At 39.9% G+C, this 19,195-nt stretch overlaps 1 pseudogene; it reads right to left on the reverse strand.

Moving 5' to 3' along the window:
• Window positions 1-14,492: 14,492 nt before the first annotated feature.
• On the reverse strand, window positions 14,493-18,928 carry LOC149111726 (uncharacterized; annotated as a pseudogene).
• Between the last annotated feature and the right edge of the window lie 267 nt (window positions 18,929-19,195).

Below are 19,195 nucleotides of genomic sequence, written 5' to 3' on the forward strand. Positions count from 1 at the left end.
AAGAAAATTATCGAGACTTGAAAGTCGAAGTGGAGGCTAAGTACCATCTTTATGCACGGGCAATTGTGTTGCCGATATGATAATGATGCCCTGCATGGTTACTGTCACCTTTAGGGGCCATTTGTGTTTGTCGTGTTAGGAAATAGTTTACTATTGATATCGTAACAGTGGTGACAACTAGTAATTCATAGTGTCCGTGTGTACATGAAAGAACAATGAGTTAGCGTTTTCTTGTGATTTGATTGGACCATTTTTCTTTCTCGGAGTATTTGGTCTCCAAGAATGTACTTCTAGTTTGCTATACTGATTTCCTTTGCTATTTGTACGTGGTGTTTGTGACCAAAAATGGATTTATATTACACTGCACTTGATGTTTCTTCATACGACATAGGTACAAATACATACGGCCGTGCGCTAATGACTAAACGAGCAACGATCTTTAGTTTCGTGATATTGATCGAGCATTGAGTTGCCACGTACACCCACAAAAAACAAAATAAAACAAAGGTCGTTTTTCAGACAGTGCAGCTTCCAGTAAGCTTGGTTGATACGACATATATTGTTTATCATTAAAAACTGAACGTCTGTTCTGTAAAAACTTTACCCGGTCTGATGTGAAGAGGATATTGAACGACAAAGAATCACTCTGCGTGATTGGCTCATTCTTAGTTATTGGCCCTCTCAGGTGTTATATTTTTATGTTAATTGCTAATAAGTTATCATAAAAGAAAACTACTTCTTAGTAACCTGTTATTCGACTGATTAATACAAACGTATTAGGACCTCTGTGCACTGTACTGCAGGTAAGCAGCTACATATTAAGAGTAATTGCCACTAAAAATAAAAAAAATCGTGGCCACGGTCGAAAAATCTATTTTGCTCATACTTTGCCAGGCCTAGGCAAGTAACTAAACGAAATCCAGTTAGTTTTTTGAAATATCTAATATAACGACAGCAATTCACGAAAAACGGTCATCGTACCGAAAGCTCAGATTTCACTTTGCGATAATCCGAAATTTTGCATTTTTCAGCTTCTTGCTACTCAGACGTTTACATCGCTGTGAAACGTTCTCAACTTAAAATGTATACATTGATTCTTCCTTAATCAAGATATAGTGATTATTTTCATTTCTTTCGTTTTCTGAGCGAACTGAGCCCCGATTAAGTAGACATACTTTTCTAATTAAAACAAAACTCAAAAGTTATGCAAATTCAGTGAGAAAAATGCTGACCGGTAGTGCTTCAAATCGTCTGATATTGTAGCAAAAGACAGTTTAGTCGACGAATTTAAGGTTTACAGTTTCATTTTTGTGGGATCTACTAGCAATTTTGCATGAACGCCGATCAAAAGTCGCGAAAATTGCAATTCATTGAAATTTGCAATGTAACGCAACAGCCCAAAATAGGTAGAAAATCTTTTGTTCGCTTGAGACAGCACAATCAAAGCGATTGCTGTCTTTAACATTTGAAACATTTTAAAAATAGTATTTGACTTAGGAATTGTCTGTAATAGCGAAAAGACATAAGTAGAACCAAACTTAATCACACCCTAACTCTCCCTGCTTTGTGTCGGCATTAATCATACATATCGGAACGATGAAAATTAATTTTATTATGGTTTAATAAAAGCCTTGCGCCCTCGCTACCAATAACCTGGAAGAGGCAAGTATTCCCACGAAAATGAACAACGCACTTATTTCAGAAGAATCAGATTTTGTTGCTGGGGACGGCCAGAGACATACCAAATAAACGATGTCGTGTTTGTTCTTCGGTATTGTGGCGCGAATGAATGTAGCACTTCCTCAACTTCCACTATTTGCGCATACAGTGAAATTAAACAAGGATATCAAAAACCACAAAAAGTCCTTGAAATTTTCTGACGTTTAAACAAAAGGTGTAGCTTATGTTGGCAGGATGTGGGTGTTTCGAGAAACCGAAAGATTTCCAGGAAATGACAATCTGTGGCAAAAGGTCAAGTAATTTATGCAGCTTACCGGAAGTTGTTTCGGGACAAGTGACGGAGTGTTCGAACCGTTCAGTCACCAGTTGCTCTTAGATTCCCTTTGTGCTTAGATAACTCCTCCCAGAAGCATTTCAAATACGGAGGGGCAAGGATATTCGGGACGGCTAAAACGCACTGTTCGGCTTTTCTCAAATAATAACGGTTACTAGGGCTTTGCAGTGCATTCCACGGTGCCAGTACGCAGTGAGTACGTGACGGACTGGGCAGATGAGTTAAATCTGTAGATGATTACGAAGCTTTTTCCAGAACTCAATCTTCCATCGCTTTTTAAAATTATGTGATATTCAGCTATCAATTTGCTTTCCTTTGAAGCTTCGTCCTGTAAATAAAAGCCTAGCTTTGCGGCATTCAGCATCATTGATCGGGGTGGGAAAAGAGACATCAGTATCAGTTTCATTATCGACCTACAAGGCGAGACAGGAAGAGAAAAGAGTTGAATTGTATTGACAACGCTGGGGTGGGGGTGAGAAAAAGGTTTTCATTGCTATTCAGCACTGAAGCATGATGGATATTTCTTTTTGTAGCCAATGACATGTTGGTATATCTTTAACCTACAATGTGTTTTACACTTCTGAAAAAGTTATAAAGTGCTACGTACACTTTATCACGTAGTCTTGTGGATCGCTTTATACCACCTACTTCTGCCTCATTCAATTTACGAGAACTGTCTTCCACCCTGATTTAACAAGCTTTTCAGTTGAAATAAGTTAACAAGAAGTCATTCGAAAACGTATCCTGTAAGATGTTGGATGTTGCAAAAAGGTGGCAAAACGTAATTAAGCTAATGTTGTGCACAACAGTAGTACAATTCTTGCGCACTTCAATTTTTTTTCCTTGCTTCTAGTCCAGTTCTGGCCCCTTCTCTGTCACGAAACGTCGGGAGAGAGCCGAGACAAAAGGACCCTCTCTCTCGGCGTTGCTTGACATGGAGAGGGCCAGAACTAGTGGTTAGTCACTGAGGGTGTGACCGTTAAAACTACGGAAATTATGTATTTATTTATTTATTTATTATTCCTAAAGTATTTGCTTACCTCGACTTCCTTCGTTGATGAAAACTTTTAACACAAGGACTGGGGTGTTGCTTTTTTATCTGGTCAGACTGATTTTAAAGTACAAGCCGGCAACTGGACCGGAACAGATATGGGTTATTGACCCAGTGTGAGGGCAAGATGGCTGGATATTGGCCTAGTTCTTTTTCTGCGTGTTTATGGACCGAGACGAAGTCCAGGTCCCTAAACTCGCAGAAAGAGAAAAAAAAAAAAAAAGCGAGGCCAATATCAAGCCATCTTGACCGAACAAATTTGTTCAATAAAGGATTTCTTATATGGCTTTCAGGGAAACTTTTCTTGCGACGTCCTGAGCTGGCAAGATAGCTCCATCCTGCCCGCTCGGGTAGCCAATCACAGCGTAGGATTTGATTCATCTTGCCCGCTCACGGAGCTAGTTATGTAATAAGGGCTGTTATTATGGGGAGAGTTTCTGGCTCTTTGTTCATCAAAGACTTCGTCACTGGCTTAAGCCCACAGGGAAGAACTGTTCTGAATCTTCTAGTTAATTCATGGACTTGAATGAATTTATTCCCATTTGCCCTGTGGGTAATTTCCACAGATCCTTGAGTGACATGAAACAACTTCTGGACCTGTACCTAATAAGGAGCCGGTCATGGGTTCCTGACCTAATCAATGAGATCGTCGATTCCAAGAAGTTTTTCGGTGTCCCGAAACGCACACATGGCCAAAATTATTTTTCACTTATATCTCATTGGAAGAAAATCTAAAGGTTGATATCCTTGTTACACTGTATGAGCGGTATGACCGTAATTGCGTCTGTTTATGCCACAAATTCCACCATATCGGGCGGCATCGTCTTTTCGGTGTGTCTGTAACTCATCCAGCTCACTGCGATTCTTCTTTGATACAACAGAGTAACACCTACAATCAGTGATCTCTCATCTTGTAAACTCAGGCTTGCCTGTGACCTGAACAAACTAAAACCAAGAAAAGCCGCTGGCCCGACGAGATCCTAGCCAAAGACCTCGTCGCAGCTGGAAACTCCGCAATCAACGGCCTCAATACAATTTTCTGTAAAAGCCTAAAACCTTCCAGATTTTCATCAAAATGGAAACTGGCTCGCGTCGCTACTATCTCTAGGAAAGGCAACCAGCTTGATTCAGCAAACGACAGACCGCTCTCTATGCTCAGCCTGCCTGGAAAACTGCTGGAAAGCCAGTTTTGTCGTGTGCTAAACAAGTACCTCAGACACACAATCTCTACAGCAAGAACCAGTGGGGATTTCGGAAAGGCAGATCAACTGAAACCCTGCTAATCTCAATGACCGAAAGATGGAGAGCAGCGCTAGATGACAAAATAATTGTCGGAGCGATATTTATCGGCTTCAGAAAGGCCTTTGACACCATCTCGCAAGAGCTACTTCCCCTCAAACTCCAAGCAGTTGGCATTATGGGTGACCCTTACAATTGGATACTGGACTATCTAAAAGACAGATCTCAGTTTACCACACTAAATGGCTCATCCTCTTCAACAAAACCTATAAATTACGGAGTTCTACAAGGTTCCTTACTGGGACCAAGACTGTATTCAATTCACGTAAATGACCTACCCGACGCTGTTACCGAAGGTGAGGTCGAGATGTATGCAGATGACACCACCGCTTACTGCATCGGCGACAATTTTGATATTGTCACCCAGCGCCTGAACTTAATTTTTAAACAAATTTACAGGTGGTCACAAAGAAACAGACTCTCGATCCATAATGGCAAAAGTAAAGCTATGCTCCTGTCCACAAAACCTCTAATTGGCCCCCTTCAAGAACTCCGATTTGAAGACAACAGAATTGATTTTGTAAACTCCACCAGCTGCTTAGGCGTGGAAATTGACAATAAATTATGTAAGGGTTACAGGAAAAATCTTGGAGCTCTGAGAAGGATGCCACGCCCTCCCCCCAAAGTACTCGAGGAAATCTACTTCAAAACAGTTGTACCGAGAGTCACCTTTTGCATTCAGGTATAGGATGGATGCACTGCAACGCTATTTAATAAGTTAGAGGAGATCCACACAAAAGCAGCCAGACTTATTCATGACCTACTACGCGACCGAGATAACACCAACATCTTACAAAAAGCCAACTGGCTTCCATTATCATACATGTACAAAAAAGCTATACTCAAATACGTCCACCGAGCCTTTTACCAAGCTGGCCCAGCACAAATGACTGAATTGTTTTCTGTGAAAGCAACAATGCATAACTCTCGACGATCAAAACAACTGGTACTGGACAGACCCAAAAAGGAAATAGGCAGACTTTCTCTTCGACACAGAGGAACTACGATCTGGAACTCAATTCCCAGCAGCGTTAAAGACTATGATAATGCCACTTTGTTTAAAAATCGTTTAAAGCAATTCTCCAAATTTATTAACAATTTCACCTTCGAAAAGGAGAGTTCACTGATTACAAATAAATCAGATCACTTTTATTATTATTGAAACCACTAATATGCATTTATTAAACCCAACCTAGTTTTAATTTTATTTTCATTACTCACACATTGTACATATTTGGTCTTTTTATTTTTTTTTTATTAGATGTAATTATTGTAAATTAGTAACGCAGGTCCACATCAGCCAACGGCTGCCAGATCTTTTTAACCTACGAGACCAAATAAAGTATCTATGTATGTATGTATGTATGTATGTATGTATGTATGTATGTATGTATGTATGTATGTATGTATGTATGTATGTAAGTGCGTTGTTTGTTTGGTTGTCGATGCAACATTAACTTTTCGTGGGAACAGATAGCCTCCTACTGGCTAATCTCTCACATCGTTCTAATATGTATATGCCATTCGGGCCAATTTTACTTCTTTCAGGAGGTCAACTGGGCAATCCTCTCTTATTAATGCAAGGTTTCCAACATCAAAAACAAAGATCTTCTTATTAAAATTTGACTCACTTTGAACGGTGAACAATGCAAATGGTTTCAAATTTATGTTTCCTTGAAAAATCGCTCGAGCGTGACACTGAGCAGCGAGAGAGATGGAGAGTGCGTTTTAAAAGTTTGTTGTTTCTTTTTCTCCCTTTTTTAACTCTTGTCAGCGATTTTTGAAGTTAAATACTACTTTTAGAGCGTTTCAAACGTTGAAGACATTAATCTGCTTTGCTTGTCCTGTCTCAAGCGAACAAAAATGTTTTTACTGTTCTAGCGTGTTGCGTTACATTGCAAATTTCAAAGGGGCTAAATTGCAATTTTCTCGACTTTTGATCGGCGTTCATGCAAAATTGCTAGTAGATCCCACTGTAAACCTAAAATTCATTGACTGAACTGCCTTTTGCTACAACATCAGACGATTTGAAGTACTACCGGTCAGCTTTTTTCCTCACTGAATTTGCATAACTTTTGAGTTTTGTTTTAATTAGAAAAGTATGTCTACAGTCTACTTAATCGGGGCTCAGTTCGCTCAGAAAACGCAAGAAATGAAAATAATCACTATATCTTGATTAAGGAAGAATCAATGTATACATTTTAAGTTGAGAACGTTTCACAGCGATGTAAACGTCTGAGTAGCAAGAAGCTGAAAAATACAAAATTTCGGATTATCGCAAAGTGAAATCTGAGCTTTCGGTACGATGACCGTTTTTCGTCAATTGCTGTCCTTATATTAGATATTTCAAAAAACTAACTTGATTTCGTTTAGTTACTTGCCCAGGCCTTCAAACCTGCAAAGTATGAGCAAAATCGATTATTCGACCGTGGCCACATTTTTAGAAATTTCTTTGATTTTTACTGACATTCACTCTTAAATGGTAGAAATTCTACACGTTTTAATCGTTTGTAACCCATAAAAAAGGCAACCTTCCAAACTTTTTAACAGTTAGGTTTCATTCTGAGGAGAGATATTTTCTGCTCCTTCCTCCTTTCAAAGCTTTGCTCTAGATTTTACCTAAGAAGTCGCCTTCAAACCTTAAAAAAGTTTAAGAAATTACGATGTAAAAGTTACTTTTATAATTAATTCGTAAACTTTGGCTTCCCAAAACGAAGGAAGACTCGTTACATATTGCTTGTAGACGTCAATGGTTACGGAAACCATTGACTGACACAATATTTCATTTCGGTTTCCAGGTCCTCCTTGACACAGTTAGTTGAGGGGTTTTTTTCCCTGAAATCCAGTTGCTGCCTAAAAATGGGTGAATAAAAGCCAAGCGAAGAGAAGAAGACTGTCGGGGTCATGGAAAAAGATATTTTGTTTGCTTTCAACGCCAAGGATAGCATTGAGTGGTTAGCGGCCTATCGTGTTGCCATGTTGTCACGTGTGGCAGTACGTAGTTTAACTGTAGTGCTACAATCATGGACCAATTGTGTTGGAAAATGCCCAAAACATGAAATCATAATCGTAATACCTACAGAATGAGTGTCAACAACCCCATTCCCCCATTCAATGTTGGAAAATGGTAAAATGCAAACTTGTGTTAGATGAAAGTGTTTTGTCAACATTGCTCAGGGGTGGGGAGGGGCAAAATGTGTATAGAATGATTTTTTTTCTAGCCCCTGTGACCAAGGTTGTAGTTCCGCTAGAGGGCAAGGCAGAAAAACCAAAACCCTGCGCTGGGATTGGCCACCCAAGCCGGTTGAGCCTTGCCCCTACTGGAGTGACTGGCCTGGCCTGGTTCACACTAGCGACATAATGACATGACGACATAACATTTTGCTTATGACAGTAATGTGAACATAAACATAAAGGCATAAGGAAAAAATCATTTTTTCTCTTATGTTGTTATGTTCATGCTGTTATGTTGCCATTATGACATTACAGTTTATGTCAGGATTTTCACACACTGCAAACATAACATCCTTATGTTTCCATTTAAAAAATACGCAGCTCAGACACAATAACAATAATTCTCATTCCTGTGGTGTTTTCTTCTGTGTGAAAGTGTCACAGCATGAAATCCAAAATTTACGGATCTTTAACTTTTGCGTAAAGAACCGTAAATATAGGGCCTCTTCTTTACGGACAAGTTCCGTGTTCCGTAAAGATGCGTAAATCCAGAGAACGCGTGAAGACTGCGTAAAGGATACTAAATGTTCGTAAAGGAGGGGGATCTGGATGGATATAATTTACCACTTTCTGTTTAGAGAAATACTCAAAGAAGTGAAATTATTATGTCTCATCCATCTTCAGTAGAAATACGGAATTATTTTGACCTATTTCGTTTCGCCCACTTTACACGTCTTTAACATTCTTTACGCATCTTTACACACCGTTCTTTACGGACCTTTAAGTTTCTTTACGCCGATAGATCTTTACACACCATTATGGAATGAGTTAAGTATCAAAAACGCATCTTTACGGTTCTTTTCGGAACGCATTTTAGGTATCAGTGTTGTTACGCATCTTTGCAACGAAACTGTTGTAAGAGAGGATGATCATCGTTTGTTGGTTGCAGTTTCTACTGATTTCACCGTTCACGAAATTTAAAAGCGTGAAAACGTTGTATACCGATTGACGAATCAAGCGGAGCCGTAGACTTCAAGCAGTCTCTCTTTTCCTTGAAAATCCGCGTTGAAGAACGCAAAACGAGTAAGCGTCCGAGCGTGTCTGTGAGCGTGACGTGTGAGTAGCGATGCCGTAAGCCACTTAGTTGTTTTGCGTTCCGAGCAAAAGAAAGTACCAATCAGCGGTTTTCCACATTAGGTATCAGGTTCTCTCGGTTTTCGCGTCATTTCTATTCTGACGTCGTTTTGAAGGTGTGAAAATGTCGAAGTAAGCACAAGCGTCGATCGATCTTTTGACCATTTTTCGCTGTTTGAACTCTGCCTTGGCTGGGCAAAATCTAACCCCCTGGGCAACCCCCCTCTTTTGGAACTGCCCAAAGAAGTTGATCCCCGGGCCAGCATTGCAGTTCACGTAATACAGAGGAATGTACAATTAGCCACTGGATGACTGAAGGAAAGTTATAAGACGCCACTAGCCTAAGAATTGGTCGTGGCCCATAGATCTTCACCCCTTGGTTGATCTTTTCGGGGAAATCTGATATCCCCAAAGCCCGCATTTACAACGAACTCTAACTCTCGACATTGATTATTTCTCACAGAGAAAAACAGTATTCGACAAGAGATACAGATATAGGATAATAACCTTGAGTACGATTCAGCTTGTCTTTTCCACCACACGCACGTGGTTACAGAGCTTCAACTGTGTTCATTTTCAGAAAAAACGGCTTCTGTTAAATGTGTTCCCGTTGTACACAGTGCCAACTATGGCCAGCAATACTTCATCCAGGTTGTTGTTAACATTATAGGCTATTGCAATTAGTGCATTCACCGAATCATGGACAATAAGAACCAAAAGTCGGAACAACACCAGTTTTGCAAATGTGCAAAATCCGCCATTAGACGACAGAAGGCTCTCCGTTATTTTCCTTCAAAACAATACTAAACTGTTCTCTTTTGCCAAAGTTTTGCTTGAAAAGTCGAAGAAATGTGCCTGCAACATATTTCTATCCTCAGTATGGAAGGACACGAACCTGATGGTTTGCAAATAGACTAAAATCTTCCCCAATCGAAACGCCATTTTTTCTCTTTGTGGAAGGAGCTGCGTGGCGCAGTTTAAACCGGATGTGACGTCACTTTTTGTTGAATGAACCAGATACGCAAATTTCAGGAGTCTTCTGCCCCGCCCCTGGTTCGCATGAAAAAGCAGTTCAACTCCCACAGGATTGATTTGGTTCACGAACATGGCCCATCAACCCCTCCCATCATTGTTTAAGTACAGCATTATGGTGGTCGCGCAGTCGTTTTTATACCCACCATAGGTATATCAATTACGAGAAACAGTAATATAGGCCAGTTTCGATATCGTCAAAAGTAAAATAGGTCCGCAGTGCGTACATGTGTGGCTTGCAAGTTATACTTGTAATTAGGATAAAACTGTATCATGAAAAAAAAATGAAAGACACTACTAAGATTTTCAACTCAAAAGTTAACTTAGCATATAGGTCAGTGATCGGTAGTAGAAGGTGAAAATATGAGGTATTTTAGAGAATAGGGTGCTATTACAGAGAATCACAAAGTGTGCTCGTGTGGGGTTTCCAATTATTTAGTTTTATCGTACTAGTAGTTACGATATGGTAATGAGATGCTGCTGTATTGTAAATGCATTTGCTAATTTGCGAGTAATTGAAATTTATTGCTTCAGCTTATAACTAAAAAGATTAATAGGCCTTGATAAATATATCCCAAACCAAACTTAAAAAAAAAAAACCGCTATTTGTGAAAGTCAGCAAAATCAGCAAAAGATGAACTGATTCATTGTATTATACATTCATCGTATTATTTCCTGCTGCAAATCAAGCCCTTTAAAATGTGGGCAATTGGTTATTTGGGGAGCATTTAATTTGCCATTTTTTATGCTAGCTGAGGAGATGAAATATTTATGTTACTGGAGTGTAGGTATCTTTCAATCAATCAATCAATCAATCAATCAATCAATCAATCAATCAATTAATCAATCAGTCAATCATTCAATCAATCAGTCAATCATTCAATCAATAATATTTTAGCTTCATTTATACCACAAAGTACAAGCTCACACCATATTAAAGCAGAACCCCAATGGCTCTAAATTGAGTGGATTCCCAAAAACGCCGAGCTCTTTTTATGAAGCCCGCAAATAGTTAACGGTTATTCCATGAGTGCAGGTTGGATATGAGTCGATGGATAGCCAACAACGCATGTAGCATTGAACTGGCTATAATCATTTCATATCCAACAAGCGTTTTAATAATTAAATTATAGATATAAACTTACCATAATTTGTAGAGCATGGCATAATTCCTGAATGATATATTAGTATCAGGGAGGCGCGGTGGCCTCATGGCTAGTGCGCTCGTCTCCGGAGCGAGTGGTCCGGGTTCGAGCCCTGGCCGGGGATATTGTGTTGTATTCTTGGGTAACACACTTTTTTTTACTCTCACAGTGCCTCTCTCCACCCAGGGGTATAAATGAGTACCGGCGAATTGTTGGGGAAACCTAACAAATTGCGGGGGAGTGACCTGCGATGGACTAGCCTCCAAGTCTTCACACTATACTACTATTACGGCTAATAAGCCAATGAAAACTCAAACTGTATTATGCAATGATCTAGTTTTAAATAAAACTGATTGTATATATGGCTTGACAAATTTAGATAAGACAAATCCATGCATTACATCAAAGTATGGTCAGCAATGTTAATTAAGGAAAATAGCAAAGAAATTATTGTCTAAGTCTCGAAATATAATAAGTTTATTTTTCGAACAATGTGATTATGATTTCTAAGTACAGTAAACAAATACAAATCAAGTCTACTATTGTAATTTATTTCACTTTTGAGTATTTAATTTGGACAAGAGAAAAGGTCATAGTTCCTATTCAAACTGAAGCGAAGAAGTATACTTACTCAAAAGGTAAGGTAAGGTAAAGTCTGCATACGAGCCAAAGGGCTCATCAGGCCGGAGCTTATCCCGGTTTTAGTAGCATGAAGCGACTAGGACTATTTCTACTTCCCCCTGGATGGGATGCTAGTCCATCGCAGGATTAATCCCAGCATTAAATTGGCCGGTATCTATTTATACACCTGGGTGGAGAGAGGCACCGTGAGAGTAAGGTGTCTTGCCCAAGAACACAACACAATGACCCCGGTTAGGGCTCGAACCCGGACCGCTCGCTCTGGAGTCGAGCGCACCAACCATGACGCCACCGCGCCTCCCAGACTTACTCAAAAGGGTAAAAATATATTCCGCAAATCGACGGCTTTACAGTTAACTGATCGCTGAATGACCTCTTCCATGACTTACATTTGTATACAAGTAATTCCACTAATTCCATCCAAATTTAAAGCAATGAAATATATTACCCTCTTGTTTCCGATAGTCTCGAGCAGGCATTTGTGATCCATACTGTTTTATATAATAACCCAAGTTATTCTCGCAATTTGATTGGTTCTCGCCTATGATCTATTAGAGGACAGACGTACGACTGACGTCATCATTTCAAAGTTTTTCCTTCTGTGTTTTAAAATGGCGGAAAGTTTTGAGAATTTACATAATATTTTACATGACTGGCAAAAGATAAGGTACAAGAAAGTTTTGTCCAGGCATTGAACAGGTACCAGAAGCATAGTCTAGCAGGAAGAAGAAAGATAAAGCCGTTTCTGTTTTAGAAAATGGCTCAGAAAAAATACTCGAGCAGTCTCAGTCGGCAGTCGAGCGAGACTAATTGGTCTTGGTAAGCCGAGAACCATTGCTTTATCTCGAATTTAACAAACCCAATAAACAAAATGTTTATGAGACTAATTTATTTAAAACATTGAACTGTTCTCAGTCTCAAAATAATTGTTGTCACAGTGATTGTCTGGAATAACACATCAAAACCACTTCTTAAAATCAGTGAAAATAAACAAATAACCTTGCTTTCCGATGCGAATGTTCCAGTCCGTTTCAGGGCACAGTAGCGAGCAAAGTATAGCTCACTACAGCTCACGGCCAATTATATCGCAGCTAAAAGGTGTCTCCGACACTATTTCAAACTGATTTGAGAATCACCAACCACAGAGGACACAAATTTCCACTATCACTAACGCTCCTTTCATTCAAAACTCAGAGCTTGGTCTTGAGTTCTGCATGTTATCATTTCTTTTACGTGTCGAAAATCTAGCTTCGTAATTAAGCACAAATAACGAAACCCGTTTGCACGTGTTGTTTCTCTGTCAGGTGTTCATGCAAGTCGACAAATCGAGACAATGGGAGTAAAGTTCTGCGCGAAAGCTAGGAAAGACTTGGCATGTGTCCAGCGCAGGTTCTACAGGAGCCATTGTACTTTTAAAAGCCAATATTCATTGCTTTGAAACGTCAGGAGTTTAAAATGTCTCCATCGGTGACCACAAATTCAAAGACAGTACCGCTTGAGTTTGAATTAACAAATAGATTCCATGTTGACGTGCGTCTGTTCAGTAATGGATCACAGATGACGTCAAAATGTGGTAAGAACAAAAAAGTGGCACACGAGGCGATAGGAAAATCACACCACTGTCAAACTTGACTCGAGCGTCGCTTCTCGTGGAATGAAACTTACAGCGAAAGCAGGATTGAACTGCGAAATCTACAAATCTGAAAGAAAATGCTCGAAAAGTCACGTCAGTTTTCGTCATCAGAGGAGCCCCGTGAGCCGAAAATCTTGGACGTTGCCTTTAATATTGTAGGAGTTGAAAAAAATATGCTCTGAAAACTTGCGGTTGCGGTCAACTTGGAGGCTATTTGATTCGAGTTTTGAATGAAAGGAGCGTTAGTGTCGGTGAAAATTTGTGTCCTCTGTGGTTGCTTATTCTCAAATCAGTTTCAAATAGTGTCGGAGACTCCTTTTAGCTGCGATACAGTTTGCCGTGAGCTGTACGTAGTGAGCTACACTTTGCTCGCTGCTCTGCCCTGAAACGGACTGGAACATTTGCATCGGAAAGCAAGGTTATGTGTTTATTTTAACTGATTTTAAGAAGTGATGTTTTGATGTTTTATTCCTGACATCAATCAGTGTGACAACAATTACTTTCAGACTGAGAAAATTTGACTTTTTTAAACAAATTAATCTCATAAACATTTTGTTTATTGTGTTTGTTAAATTCAAGATAAAGCAATGGTTCTCTGCTTACCAAGACCAATTTTGTGTTTGGTTTAGTCTCGCTCGACTACCGACTGAGACTGCTCGAGTATGTTTTTCTGAGTCATTTTTTAAAGGAGAAACGTATTTATCTTTCTTCTTCCTGTTTATTGTACCTGTTCAATGCCTCGACAAGACTTTTTTGTACCTTATCTTTTGCCCAGTTACGTAAACTATTATCTAAATTCTCAAAACCTCCCGCCATTTTAAAACATAGCGGAAAAAAACTTTGTACTGATGACGTCCATCGTGCGTCTGTTCTCTAATAGATCATAAGCGAGAACCAATCAAAATAGGAGAATAACTTGGGTTATTATATAAAACTCGATAGTTGCACGCTGCACGCTGCACGCTTACCATTTCTTAATGGTACCGTTTTGAAGGTATGCAAAGTACAAGATTCTAAGTTACATTTCATGTAAATTAGAGACGGTCACCGTGCTCCCTTAGTTATCTAGGGCTATAGTCATTCCTACAATCTTCAATTAGCTGATAAGTATATGTAATCGTATAGGCCCGAGGGAAATTAAGGATTAATTTCAAGCGTAAAAAGACTTTCAAAAATACAAGTGAAATTGATCTTTAATTGCCGGGGGGACTTGCGATTACTCTTTTATCCCCTAAAGGGCACAATTCTGTACAAAGTAAAACTTTCAATGTTAAAGAGCGGGCTTGCAGTAGAACGGGAAAAGCCTACTATAATAGCAAGCAAAACACAGCAAGTTCAATTTACTCGAAGTAATTTCTTTTGAAATAAAACTTTAAGCAATCTGATTTTATTCACCTGTTTTGCGAGGCTTGCAACCGCATGAAACTACTTCATCGATCTTTGAAAGACGTAAACAAGTAAGCAAATGAGCTCTAATAACTTCTTGAATCCGAAACTCTCCTTTCCACCGCGAAAACGTAACGTACCAGGAAACTTTACGCAGCATTTTACGTCGATAAGGTGACCTGTACTACTAATAAGGCGACTCGAAGCAAAACTAAGAAATTAACTTTCAGTTCGGCAGCCATGAAGTTCTGTAACTCTATCCAGCCGTCCCCTCTCAAACTTTTCCACCAAAAGAGTGCACTTTGCTGTATGTGGCGATTTTCTTTCACGTTAAAATGAAATAATCGCGTTTAGATCAAACTCAGAAGCGATGCGTTTCTAAAATTCCTTTTCAAAATCCGTTTGAAGCGGGAAACCAACTTAATGTAGGCGCGCTCAGCCAATCAGCATCAAGTAACTATGCCCACTTGATTACAAAAAGTGCCCTCGTGAAAAGAAAAATGTCCTGTCTCAGCCAATCAGCATTCAGTAATTTTGCCACGTATGTGATAAAACATAACTAAACTCACGAATTAAATCAAATAAGTAGAATACAGTCTATCAAAAATCGTGATCCTGCATTTTGATAAGGAAGTTAGTTCCTCCAACAGAGTCAGAGATGAGGATGGATGAGAATGTCTTGGCGTTCTTTCGTGACGTTCCTTTGCTTGAGACCTACACAAAGAGAACAGTGAAAGAGGATTGACCGGAAGTCCTCGCAAAACACAGCCGTAACAAATTCTTCTTGAACTGAGAACATACAAAAATGACATGAAAGCTTCTACAGTCACTGGAGGCCGTTTTCTGTGATATCTATAGCTTACGCTGTATAATAATTTTAATGGACATTTTATCTCCACGATGCACACCGGACTTTGGTAGCTTCGAAATTTCTGGGTGAGTTGAAACAGCGTGGGACTTTATTAAAAGCATTAAGAGCAAGTGAAAAGTAAAACAATATAACTTACCTAACTCCAGGAGTCTTTACAAAGTTACATGGCTAATAGGTTGCTAGAAAAAAATGAAAGAGAAAAATTTCTAGAACAACCGATCGTGGAGCTTGTTTTCTAAAATAATAAGGTAGCTACAATCCCGGAAAAAAGCTGTTGAGAGAAAAGGACTTTTTCTACCTATCGTAAGCATTTTAAGCAACGTTGACACTATCTTCGAGCATAAATAATTTCGTTTCCTCTTCCCCCTCCCCTCATTTAATATTGTTACTTTCATTGCGATGATTGCTTGTAGACGAAGAAAACGCCGGAAACAACAAGGACAACTATTTGGAGATTAAGGCAACGGTCTGAACAGTGTTGCCCAGAATTGTACCTTCGAGGTGGTCCATTAGAAGTTATCTCAGTCCTCACCTGGTTTCAGCAAAGTTCATTGTAACGTCATCGCCAATCAGTACAAATGGTGCCCAGTTCCTCACCTCATTGAAGTCGTCAGATTCTCTCATGCATTTCATGGCCTTGTTTACTGACTTACTTGTACAGTTTCCGTCCATCAGATGCTGGTAGAAATATCTCATAAACTCAAGAGTGGTTTTGTCATCAATCGCCCACAGAGAAACTAAAACAGAACGAGCACCAACTCCCAGAAACGCACGTGCAATACCAACCACACCTTCAGCTTTTATTTCTCCTCGGCCGCTATGACAGCAACTTAAGACGACAAGCTTCGCTCGCAACTTTGCATTCAACACATCCTTCATTTTCAAAAGAAAGTCTGCCTCCTTGGGTCTTTTGGACGAGGTGGGGTTAGGAGACAAAACAATTTCACCGTTTTTCGCACTACCATGAGCTGCAATGTGCACCAAGGTAACCGAGTCGAGTCTGCTTAGGACTTCAGCTTTTGTTGCTTCTTTTCCAATGAGAGGCTCACTCTTCAGAATCTTCCCAATCATTTCAACTTCCTCTCTGGCAGACGGGAGCTGCTGGACTCTTTTTCCTTTGACACGTACACTTTCCACCCATGGATCTCCAACCAGCAATGCACCAGTCGTACAATGGTACTCTTCTGGACACTCTACCATCAGTCTCAGACTAGTCAGTGAGGGTACAAGTCGAACACTGAACGTTTCAGAAATATACCTGCAACCTTCATCCTTGAGTGCGGCAAAAGGAACATAGTACAAAAGACCATCAGGAACAATAGTAACTTGGCCATCTTTGATAATATCTGAAATCGGGCCGATTACTTCACTGTACAGTACTTTTAAAGCGTCTTGGGCGTTCTCATTTGGTGAAGAACCATCTCCTTCAGGTCTCTGATCAAGCTCTCTTTGCACTGATGATTCATCCAGCGAACGATCGTCACACTTAACTGGTTTCTTGACACCAATTGTCTGGTAAGCTTCTTCCACCAAACCTTTTAAATCTGTTGCAATTTTCTTTTGGACAAAATCAAATTGCTTTCCTCTGTTAAGTACCCAGAAATTAACAGCGTCTTTGTCAACTGTTACAAATATGGTTTGAGAGGAAGCCTGATTTGAAAAGTCAGTGATTTACTCCATCTGCTTATTTGACTCCGATTGAGGTATTTGTAAGCCATACTGCGACTCCATTAGATCCATTAGGGCTTGTCCACGTCCCCTTTCAGCAGTAAAAAGAGCTTCAACAGTCTTATCGAGTTCCAGCTGAACCTTCCATAAGGCGGTATAAATATTGTCATGATAATCACGGACACTAATTTTCCAATCATCCTTCCTATGAAGACCATCGCGGATTTTATCTTGCAAAGTGACACTCGCTTCCAAAAATTCTTCTGCTTTCCGTAAGTCCGCCAGACTGTAGTAAGCCAAACCAAGATTGTTACACGCTAAGCTTTCTCCAGATATATCTCCAACCTCACGCGTAATTTCAAGATGTTGGTTGTGGAGTTCAAGAGCTTGTTTATAATCGCCAAGTGAATGATAAGCAAGACCGAGGTTTCCAATAGCATCCCCTTCTCCAGCTCTGTTTCCAATCTTTCTGGCAATGTCAAGGGACATCTGTTGGCACTCTTTTGCTTTTTCGAATTTACCTAAAGAGTAATACACAAACCCCATGTTACTATGAGCTTTTCCTTCACCATATTTGTTTCCTGTCTCTTTTGTAATATCAAGATGCAACTAGATGTAATTTAAAGCTTCTTCGAAATCACCGAGTGAATCGAAAGCTTGGGCAAAGCCTGCGTATGCTTTTCCCTCTCCAGCTTTGTCTCCAGTTTCTTGTGTAATTCTGAGATGCCGGAAGTGATAATCTTCGGCCGCTTGAAAATTACCGAGGTTCCCATAAATATAGAATGGTATATGCATCTCCTTCCCCAGCTTTGTCACCTACCTCTCTGGCAATATTCAAATGTCTCTCGAGGCACGCTAAGGCATTGTTGAAATCCCCAAGACAGCAATAAGCAATACCAATGTTGGCGTACACCTTGCCTTCTTCGGTTCGGTTTCCACTTTCTTTCGCAATGGTAAAATACAGCTTGTTGCACTCTAGTGCTTTTTGGAAATCACCTAGAGAGTGATGCACAAGGCCAAAATTGGCGTATGCACGCCCTTCCGCATATTTGTCTCCAACCTCTTTGGCAATACTCAACTGCAACCTGAGGTATTCCGTGGCTTTGTCGTATTCCCCGAGAGAGTAATAAGCTATGCCGAGGTCGTTACATACCTTTCCTTCTCCAATCTTATCTCCAAGTTCTCTAGCAACACTAAGATCTAGCTGATGGTACTTTACGGCTTCTTTAAAATCACCGATAGAGTAATAAGCGACCCCAAGGTTGCCACAGGCCTTTCCTTCTCCAGCCTTGTCTCCGACTTGTTTGCTGACGCTAAGACACATCTTATGGTACTCTAGGGCTGCCTCGTACTGAGCAACGGAGTCGTAGACAAGACCAAGGTTACCACAAGCCTTTCCTTCACCATGACTGTCTCCAACTTCTCTGGCAATACTGAGTTGCAATTGGAGGTACTTTAATGCTTCATCAAACTGACAAAGAGAGTAACAGGTAACGACAAGGTTACCATATGCACTTCCCTGTCCAGCTCTGTTTTCGTTTTCCTTGCAATTGCTCAAGTGCAGTTTGTGGTACTTTAGTGCTTTTTCGAATTGGCCAAGAGAGTAAAAAGCATTACCAAGGTTGCTATAGCCTATTCCTTCTTCAACTTTGTTGCCAGATTCCAGAGCAATGCTAAAATGTAGTTGGTAGTACTCTAGAGCTTTTTTGAAAACACCTTTTTTTAAATATGTATTACCAAGCTGGCGAAACGCGAACCCTTTTGTACCTCTCTTGCGTACGTCTGTCGTGTCTCCCTCACCAAGAGCTATTTCTAACTGAAAAAACAAACAAACAAACAAACAAACAAACAAACAAATAAGACAACGATAACTGCAGTACATTGCACGTCCTAAAGCTTAGTGAAAAAAATATTTTATTTCTTGAATTTGGAGACTAGAGACACTCAGTTACTGATATCACTATTTGTTTGTTTTTTAAATTGTGATCAATTCGTACTGTATACCCTCTCATATCCCAGCGCTCACGTGTTTTAGCAGATGTTACATTCCTTTATAAATATATTCTATGAACTTAAGACCCTTATAGTTTAGGAATAGTTAATTTAAAAATATCGCAGCCACCAGCCTTGCCGCCGCGGGTGTAAGTAG

Source organism: Orbicella faveolata, unplaced genomic scaffold, assembly GCF_042242905.1.
Source record: "Orbicella faveolata isolate gen_17 unplaced genomic scaffold, um_ofav_v1 contig_2, whole genome shotgun sequence".
Lineage (NCBI taxonomy): Eukaryota > Metazoa > Cnidaria > Anthozoa > Scleractinia > Merulinidae > Orbicella > Orbicella faveolata.